Source organism: Physcomitrium patens, chromosome 6 (genome assembly GCF_059467195.1).
Source record: "Physcomitrium patens ecotype Gransden chromosome 6, ASM5946719v1, whole genome shotgun sequence".
NCBI lineage: Eukaryota > Viridiplantae > Streptophyta > Bryopsida > Funariales > Funariaceae > Physcomitrium > Physcomitrium patens.
The window spans coordinates 19705963-19716413 of NC_143415.1; positions in this window are offsets into that span (position 1 = coordinate 19705963).

Sequence of the window (10451 nt, forward strand, 5' to 3'; positions counted from 1 at the left end):
TCATTAATGCATTGGCTCTAGTTTCATCCAATTTTTCCAATTCTTCTAAACAGTGCTGTAATGAATCATAATCTCTCAATCTATTATCTATAGTAATTTATAAACTTTGGACTTCCAATTCAATAAGTAATATTGCTTCTTGGCCATAAACCAATTGAAAAGGGGTAGCATTGGTAGTAGCTTTATACGCAGTATGGTATGCCCATAAAGCTGTGAACAAATTAGAGTCCTAATCTTTTCTCGCTCTTGAATTTTTTTTTTTTAAGATTTTACATAAAATTCTATTAGTCTTTTTCGTTTGTCCATTGGCTCTATGATGATACAGTGTAGTCTTATAATATTTTATCTCATATTTAGCCGTAAGTGCTTTGATTGTACTATTTATAAAATAAATTTCTCGGTCACTAATCAATTCTTGTGGACAACCGAACCGTATAATAATATTTTCATACAAAAAGGTTGCTACTGTACTTGCATTATCAATTTTCGTAGCTATGACTTCAGCCCATTTTGTTACGTAATCCATTGCTACTAGTACATACTATTTTTCTTCATTTCTCGAGGCTGGTGCAATTGGTCTCGCAAAATCAATTTCCCATTTTTCAAAAGGCGCTTGAGTCAAAATTGGTACCAATGGCATTGCTGAAGTTCTAGTAGGTCAACCCGTTTTCTGACATGGATCATGATGACGGACAAATTGGTGGACATTTGCAAACATTGTTGGCCATGAATAACTAGCCTGTAAAGCTTTACGAGCCATGGTGTCCCTCGCAAAATATCCACCACAACTGTGCAAGTGGCAACCTTCTAATATAGTACTCACTTCAGTCTGATAAATATAATGTCACAAAACTCCATCTTTGCCTTGTTTATATAAAGCTTCACCAATCATCATATAAGGTGCACATTTTAATATTAAGTATTGTTTAAGTTTTTCATTAAAATTAGATGGGAAGGTTTGAAATGTCAAGTATTGAATTATTTCACTATACTTTGGAGTAATTACATCTATCAAAAAGAGTTCTGCATCGGGTAGTGTATCGTTAATGGGTTCATTACCCAGTATATTGGATAACCGAGATAAATGGTCTGCATTAAAATATGATTTTTCTGGTCTTACCTGAATAGTAAAGTCAAATTCTTGCAAGAATAAAATCCATCATGCAATACGACCACTTAATTGAGGCTTATTAATCATATATTTTAAAGCATCATGGTTGACATGGAAAACAAATTTATAACCAAGAAGATAAGGTCGAAACTTTTGTATGGAATAAATCATCCCCAATGCTTTTCCTTCGGTTGTTGTATAATTTCTTCAGCTGCTACCAATTGATGACTTGCATAGTAAATAGGGTGATCAAATCCCCGGTCATCTTTCTAGCTTAGCACAAAATCAATTGCGATATTAGATGCATCCACATAAACTTGGAATGGTTTTGTCCAACAAGATGCCACCAATATTAGTATTGAAACCAATTTCTGTTTCAATGTTTCGAATGCAATTGTACATTCCTTTGTCCAAAATAGACTAGTCCCATCAGTTGGTGGTTTCTTCAAGAGATTTGTCAAAAAAAGGCACATAACTCCAAATAGATAGATAAATTGCCAATAATAATTGACATGGCCGACAAATGCTCGAACACCCGTAATAGTGTCTAGTTACTTTAATTCTACTATAATCTTTATTTTATCCGGATCTGTAGTAATGCCTGCCATTGAAATTATATGATCCAATAGTTTACCAAAAGGCACACCAAATTGGTACTTTTTCAAATTTAAAAAAATTCCATGTTTGGCACATTGATTCAAACATTGATCAAGACATTCTAAATGTTTGGCTCTCGTACTAAATGTATAGAAATCATCTAGAAATATTTCCATTGAAATTCGTAGATAATCTTAGAACGCTTGCGTCATTACCCTTTGAAATGAAGCTGGTGCATTATAAAGCTCAAATGGCATAACCTTATAGGCAAAGATTCCCGAATCTATACTAAAAGTATTTTTTAACTGGTCTTCTTTTGCAATCTTAACTTGATTATAACTAGAGAATCCATCAAGAAATGACTAACATTCATGTCCAGCGACGGCATCCAATATACTATCTATGAATGGTAAAAGAAAATAATCCTTCTTGGTAGCCGCATTTAATTTTTGAAAATCTTGACAGATGCAAACTTTTCCATGTTTTTTTGGTACCATAACAATTGGTGAAATCCATTCACTGAAAGGAACCGCATAGATAAATCCAACCTCCAAGAGTTTATCCAGTTCTTCTTTTATTATAAGTGAATATTTTAGATTAAGTTGATGTTGTCTCTAGCATACTGGTTTAGCGTTCTCCTCCAATATAATTTAATGCTCACAAACTTCAGTTGGAATTCCTTTCAAATCCACATATGATCATGCAAAAGTAATTTTATGCGTTAAAAAGTAATCTACCCAAATTTCTTTCTCTTTGCCTTTTATATTGTCATAAATCTGAATGATTTGAGGAGCCTCCCGTGTACTTAAATTAATTGGTTGACATCGTGGAATTTTAGATGTCTCTAGAATAATATTCTGCTCAATTCTAGAATCTTTCATAAAATCCAATACATTAGAACTTTCTAACTCTAGTTCCATAGTACTAACGTGATTAACATTTTGTCTATTCATCCAATATGCAACCATATGATCAAAATCGTGAATAACATTTGGAGGAACTAAGTACTCTCCCGATTCCCTGTACTAGTATTTCATTCTAGTGTGCTTGATAACTTACCTTGTATCAGCATAAATTGGATCAGGTGCACCAATTTCTTCTTCTATAGACTCATCTTCACAATCCGACGTGAATTCTGAACTAGCAACTTGAGTTTCTCTATGATATTGGACAGGGTAAATTTGAAGCATAATTTTATCATTACCTTTTCTAATTGTCAATGTACCATGGTCTCAGTTATTTCAAGCTTTAGCTTGATACAACTATGGTCACTCCAATAAAATTGGGTATGAAAATATAGAGCTTCGCAATCAAAAAATAATATAATCAATTTTGTAGGTAATTTCCATAATTACTATATCAATACTTTATAAAATATCCACAAGTTTAACTCAAGTGAAGTCAGCTATTCTCAAAACCACTATAGTAGGCAATAGATGATCGAAATCCAACTCCTTCATTGTAGCAACATTCATAAGATTTACACTAGATCCTCCGTCTACTTGCACTTCTAATAATAACACTCCATCAATTGAGACATCAATCATTGGTGCACCCGGATTGGGATTCAAACTTACTTCTTGGATTTCTTTATTTCGAGTTCTTCGACGAATTAATGAAGAATTCAAGATAGTTTGGCACTCATGTGCTATTTCCAATAGTTGTTTCATAGAGATCGTGGGCTGTATGATGCCCAAATCTTTTAAAATATCATATGATTTTGTATTAGTAGTAATTTCCAATGTCCATTTTTTCTTCCCAGTTCTAGACATTGACGTAGGTAAATTGGTTTTCTCTATATTAGAAATTGATAAAGTTATTTGAACTGAAGTTGATGGAGCTTGTGAAATCGGTTCTTTCAATTGTAAGATTGTTCTCTCAATTGGGCTGATATTAGTTCCTTGGAATTCATGCCTCTTAGAAAATCTTTCAATGGAAAGGATGTTTCCCAAAACTTTGTAGAGAACAAAACATCTTGACATAGAACCGAAGCCTCCGTAATCAATAATTCATTAGGTTGCACAACCGATTCAGGTTTTATATTGAGTAAGGGGCCCATTTCAGGACCTGGATTGGATGACCTTGTAATTGGGTCCAATTGGCCCTTTACTTCAGGATCATCCAAATGTTGAATTGGTCCTTTCTCCTTTTTCTGACTTCTTGTAAGGACAGCTTGGACTACTTCTACTCGATGAATTGGTGAATCTTCAGGACCTTGATTTATCTCCTCTATTTTTCCTTGGCTTTGGATTTCCTGATATCGATTATTGAAATTAAACGGAGCATTATATTGCTGATAAGTATGTCCCAACTGCTTGCAATTTGCACACACTGGTGCATAATCATCATTGGCTCTGGGATTGAGACATTCACTGACATAATGACCAATCTGTCTGCAATGGAAACAAGTAGTCTACTTGTAGCTCCATCTGGCATATTGGGCATCTCCACCAATATATACCTACTAGGCTTATTCTATGTAGGGTTAGAAGTTAATTGTGGTTGTCCCGTTGGTACGGAGGATATTTAATTTGATGACGTTGGTGGAGCATATTGCTGATACCTCTGCTGCTCCTTCTCGTAGTTCTAGGGATTTGATGCAGACTCCTAATTAAAATTGGAACTTTGATAATTATTGAATGTTCAATTTTATCAATTAGATCGATTTCCATTCCATTTATACGTATTTCTTGTTTGAACTTGATTGACTTCCCACTGAGTCGATGGGATCATGGTCTGATTATTGAATTGTTATTGCCTTTGTAAATGCCAGCAGTTTTGGGTAGGATGCTTTCCTCCGTAAAATATACATTGAACACATGTTCTTGTATCAAGTGCTATCTTGCTTGAGAACATGTTGGGCGTCTGGTTGTAAGAGATAGTATGGACATTTGCTAATATTCAAGCAGTCTATCGGTTTTTGATTGTTAGAATATAAACGATTGTAAGAATATACGATAAATCTATATGGATATCCTTCGACTGCTCGTCGAAATCTTTTTTGCCTCAGCCGGTAGGTCTCTAGATGTTACAGAGAACCTCAAACAACCTAATCTGCTAATCTCTAATACCGCTTTATACTCACGACCTTGTATCCACTGATTGTCTTGTTAGATTAACCCAAAAATTTTCATTTACTCCACATACTCAATCCTATAGATACCCTTTTAACTCTTCAATCACAGATGTAACTTCGATTTACAAAACAGTCAAGAGTAATCACACCCACTTCATTAAAACCCCGATTCACCAATACAACATATCGACCTCTCAGCATTGATTGCCAGAAGTCCCCTTTTCTGACCCCTACCCAAAAACCTTGTATCCTCCCTTTTTCTTAACCTCCCTAATTTCCGAATCTCTGAATCCTCTCCTCCGCCCTAACCATTTCCGAATGTTTTTCTCCTCCTCTCAAACCCTAATCATTTCCCAAATATTTTTCTCCTCCTTTCAAACCCTAACCATTTCCTGAATATTTTTTTTTCCTCCTTTCAAATCCTAGCCTCTGAATTTCTTCAATCTTCCATCTTGGATCCAAAATTGGCTCCGTTGTCAGAGCTTTCTCCTTCATTTTTTGCCTTTTAAAAGGTTCTTTTTTTGGAAACAACGTTCTTTGAAACGGCACAAAGAATAGGACAGCCTAAAGTAGAATCGAAACCCCCCATAATCGGGACCACATTGAGTCGCCCGACCAAATCAGGTCTCATATTGGCTAAGAGGCCCGTAGTAAGACCTGGATGTTCCCGTAATTGGATCAAATTGGTCCTTTGCATCAGGCTTGCTTAGTCATCGATTTAATCCTTTCGATTTTATTGACTCCCACTATTGGACTCGAATGGAGCATTTCATTATTGGTAAGTATGCCCTGACCGACTGTGACGGGGTATCTGAAACTGGCCCCTGAATATTGGCACTAGAATCGGTCGTTGCTCCCAATATTCGAGGTAACTAAACATTAATAAAAGTCCCCTTTCTTTATATTTTCATGGTATACTCGTGTTACAATACGACACCGTTTGTCTGGGTGATGGATATTTTGTATCAAAATAACCTTGTCCCTTACAATTATTATACCATATATTAGGTCTCATATTACAAGGCTTATGTCATTTCTCCTTATCTTTAGCCAAATTCACGGCCAATTCTTCCATCTTCTTTGTTAGATTTAATAATAAGGCTTCATTTGGATCTTTAACAGTTGTATTTGTGAACAACTTCGGTTGTTGATAGATTGGTGATGTAAAATAAGGTGTTATTATTATTGGCGCTATTACTTGGAGAGGTGTAGCATTAATTGATTTTTGCAACATAACATTCTTCATGTTGGAGTCAGCCATTTGTAGATAATTATTCATCGACACATTTTTCGGTTGTGTTTGTTGGCTTGCTGAACTTGGAATCATTGTGGCCTCCACTGTTAATAATTGGTCATAATGACATTCTTCCCACATCTTTGCTCGTGGCAACGATGCCTCTACCGTAGCTAGTCGAGCCTCTTTTACAAACATTTTCAATTCTCGTGGATGCAAACCATTGATTAATATCGACAATATCAATGCATCTGGCATTTGATTAATTGACCATTTGTGAAGTATATCTCTGACCTGGCAATAATAGGACTCTATTGATTCTCTCGCAAATATCTTACTATTCATAAAACTTTCTCGAAGCCGATCTTCAAATCCAATTGGTCTAAAATGGATTAAGAAGGCATTCCTCAAGGCCTCCCAATTGGAAAATCTACCCACTGGTTACCGAATATACCATTCAAAAGTTATATCTTTTAAAGTTGTTGGCAACCATCTCAACCAAATGTCTTCAGTTCTATGATTATTAGCCATGTAGGCTGTCAAGAATTGAGATATATGGTGATTGGGATCAGAGCCCGGCCAACCACTAAAACTAGGTAATGGTGCCACACTTGTAGTTAGGTCTCCTACTGCTCCCATTTGTACTGCAATTAGTACTTCTGGCATTCTTGCGGCCATTGGTGTTATCACTGGTTTCTTTGGTATTTGAATTTGAATTTTTCTTCTTTTGATTTTACTTGAACCTACAATTCATTTTTGTCGTTCCCGTAGGAGATTTCTTATGCATAATCGCTCCTGTCTTTCTTTTGCTTGTCGATTAATTCTTTGATAATCCTCCCCTTCATGATTATTACTCATAATCTTTCATTCTTCTTTACAAAATCAATACTGCCTTGAATTATAACTCACATATTTATAATCCTAAAATTGGTTCTTCTCATGTTCTCATTCAACATATAATTCCATCTTTCATACAATCAATTTCTATCATTTCAAATTGTTATCATTTCCCCGACAGTAGTGCCAAAATGTTGTTCTCATTACGTTCAAGCTTCAATATACCAAAGCAATTGAACTAATAGACGTGGGTTCGAACAGAGGGAAAGACTGGTTATATAAATTGGGTCTGTTAATGTCACAATTGACTATACTCTGGCTATCTGAAATCAATTATCAAACTACAAAACACCAAGGCTTACTACTTTTGTCTTGATACAACACATAATCCATTCTATGACTATCAATTCAATAATACTTCTTTCAATCACAATTCTTCATAAGCAAATAATAAAAGCAAAGAAAAAAAAGAGATAGTACTATGCTTATCTTGGCTTATGATTCTCATAGTCTGGCTCTCGGCTTATGACTCTCACAGTCTAACTCCGATCTCTCTTTCCTCAACCTCTTTATCCTACTAAAAAGATGATCCGTCAGCCAACGGATTTCAAAGATTATGACCCTTTGAATTCTTAACCATTTATTCTACTAACAACCTATTGTTACCAACTAAACTGCCTAACCATCAGTCTAATTCTCATGGTTGTCAATAACCAACCAGTAACTTACCACAAAATTTATTTATTTATTCTACAATAAGTTTCATGAATCCTTTCTAATAGTCTATTATTACATATGTAAATAATAATATCACAAAATGCATTATGCTCTAATCCATCTCTAGACAATATAATAGTAATTTCTTCAAAAGTAGTGAGAAGATTATATTAATGTTTATTGCTTGCATTCATGAAGTGCAAAGAAATAATAAGATCTACTTCCATTACTCCTTCATAATAAACCTCAAATAGTATTTCATGTGCATGTCTATATAATCAAGTAAATCGATTATTCTCCCTCGAAACTTTTCTAATTTTCCACATAGTTTGGCTTAATAAACTATAATTACATCTCATTCATTTAGTGCAAATGATGCATCATGGATATAGAATTGTGCATAAATTGAATCAATACCTTTTTTTGATAACAATGCTCCCACTAAATAGTGCAACTCTCTATTTATTCTAAAACTATATAAAGTATTTTTTTGAAGCACAAATTGATCAATATTTACACCCAAGGACATAAATGTATGTGCAATATTGTACTGACAAATATTTTCTTGGAACTCCTTTATTTGTGCATCTTGGTCTTGAAATAAGCATCTCAAAAGCAAAGACAAAGAAAGTAGAGATAGTAGAGAAATTTTTCTTTGACAACAATATTGTCCAAATAATGGCAACTTCTTTGGCAATCAAGCTAAATGTTCATCAAACCAATGTAGTGCATTACAATGAGGATACAAAATATTCATCCTTCTTAGATTCTATATGGCTTTAGGACTTGTAACTATTTTAGTTTTTCTTTGTATTCTCTCATACAAATTTTTTAGATCATTGATATAGATTTCATATTAAATGCCAATATTATATTTCATAAAAGATGTCAAAAAAAGATAAAAAAATACAACCACTTTAAATTTGAAAAGAAACCAAAGAATAATAGAAAATGAGATTATAAAAAACAGCAAAGACTTCAATGTCTTCTCATTATATAATAATTTTGTATAATAGATGTATATATAGAGATTGTGTCTTTATTGTTATTTTCAATAAATATTTTATTATTGTAAATAAGAACATGAAGACATCATGTATATAGAATATTGGCAGTTTTTACACACAAAAATATAAATGAACATTGAACATATACAATCCTTATGTTTTCTAACATGTAAACTAAATTGTATATACCTTCTCAATAATTTACTTTTGATAAAGCATTCATTGCAAAAAAAATTTATAAATTTCAAATTTCATGATTGTAAAGCACTTTCATTTTTATACATCTAGTTAAAAATTTATAATATTCTAATATGCATTTAAAACATCAATTTTTGTAGTTTTAGCATATATATTTTTATTGAATCCAAAAAAAATAATATATATATATATATATATATATATATATATTGCTATAAAAAAATATAAATTGGACATTAAATCTGATTTTCTAAAGAAATTATAAAAAAATATAATTATTTTTGTCTCAATCTAAGTATTAATACTAAAAATTGTAGCAAAGTTAGACATAATAGTTGCAAGTAATGGAACAATGTTCAACTCACTTCAAAGTGGAATTATAGATTGTGGCACTAAAGTAGTGTTGTATTATAACACAACTATTAGATAGAAGAATATATGAAGATTATAAGCTGACAAAAATTTACTAAAAATATAGTAAAAAATTACTTTAGAAATCATAGGCAAAAGATATGGAGATAGTAGAATTTTTTAGGATTTAATTGGAATTTGTTAGGATCCAATTAGGATTTTACTAAGATTTATTATAATTTATTTAAGATTTTATTAAAATTTATTAAGATTAAATAAAGATCCAATTAGGATTTAATTAGGATTTGATTAAGATTTGATATGAGTTATTAAGAGTTGTTTAAGGTTTATTTTGGTTGATTGGAATTTGATAAGATACATTTACGATTTTTAAGGTTGGTAAAGCATACTTGAATATTTGAAGCTTTGCTTAGGTTGTTTAAGATTGTCAAAAAAGTGTTTCCAAATACTATATGCATTTTTTTTGGCTTTTAAATCCAACTTTAAGGTAAATAGAGACCCTTCCGTAGTCAGATGGCTAAGATCTAAACATAGTATTGACCCTTGCTCCAAAGGAATAGGGAGTTGTGTCTTACACTGCTTTGCTTTAGATCTATTGGTTGTGCATTGACAGACATTTTTACATTGTTTTGGCTTCATGTGAGGATACGTACCTGCCTGTAATACCCTCCTCACAACTGGTCTATCAGTTCTCAAGTCAGCTGCCAAGCTTCGAACCCTGTGAAGAATTAGTTGGTTTTCCACATCAGAGAGATGGAACAGTGAGCAGGAAGGTGGTTACTGCCAAATCTGAGCGGATGGGAAGTGAGCCTGGTCTGGTTGTACTCCTCCAAGTAGTCGATGATGTAGAAGCCAGAAGTTCGCCCCAGCCAAATGGACCAGAATTATCAGCAAGAGATATGAGAACATGGATTGGCAGTAAAAAAGCTTTTGTGGATCTTCTAGACATCCCGAACAATCGTCGATGAGCCTCAAAAAAGATCGGGACATTCTCATTAACTTTTCGTGTGACGCAGTTGAGGATGTTCATTTTCAGAAACACTTGTTCATAATCGGACTCGTCTGTCACATTAACCATGTGATTTGGCAGAGGACGAGAGAGATGGAATCAAGGATGTACTTTCTAGGAAGCTGCTTCAGTCTAATATCGCAGTTGATGGACATCTATGCTGTCGATTCTGCTCTTAGATCCAAACGCAAACCTTAAGCAGAACCAGCCACTTCCGATTTCATCGAACATGCCATCAGAATACATGCTGTTCTTACATTCGCCGATTATGTTTTCATATGCATTATCCATAT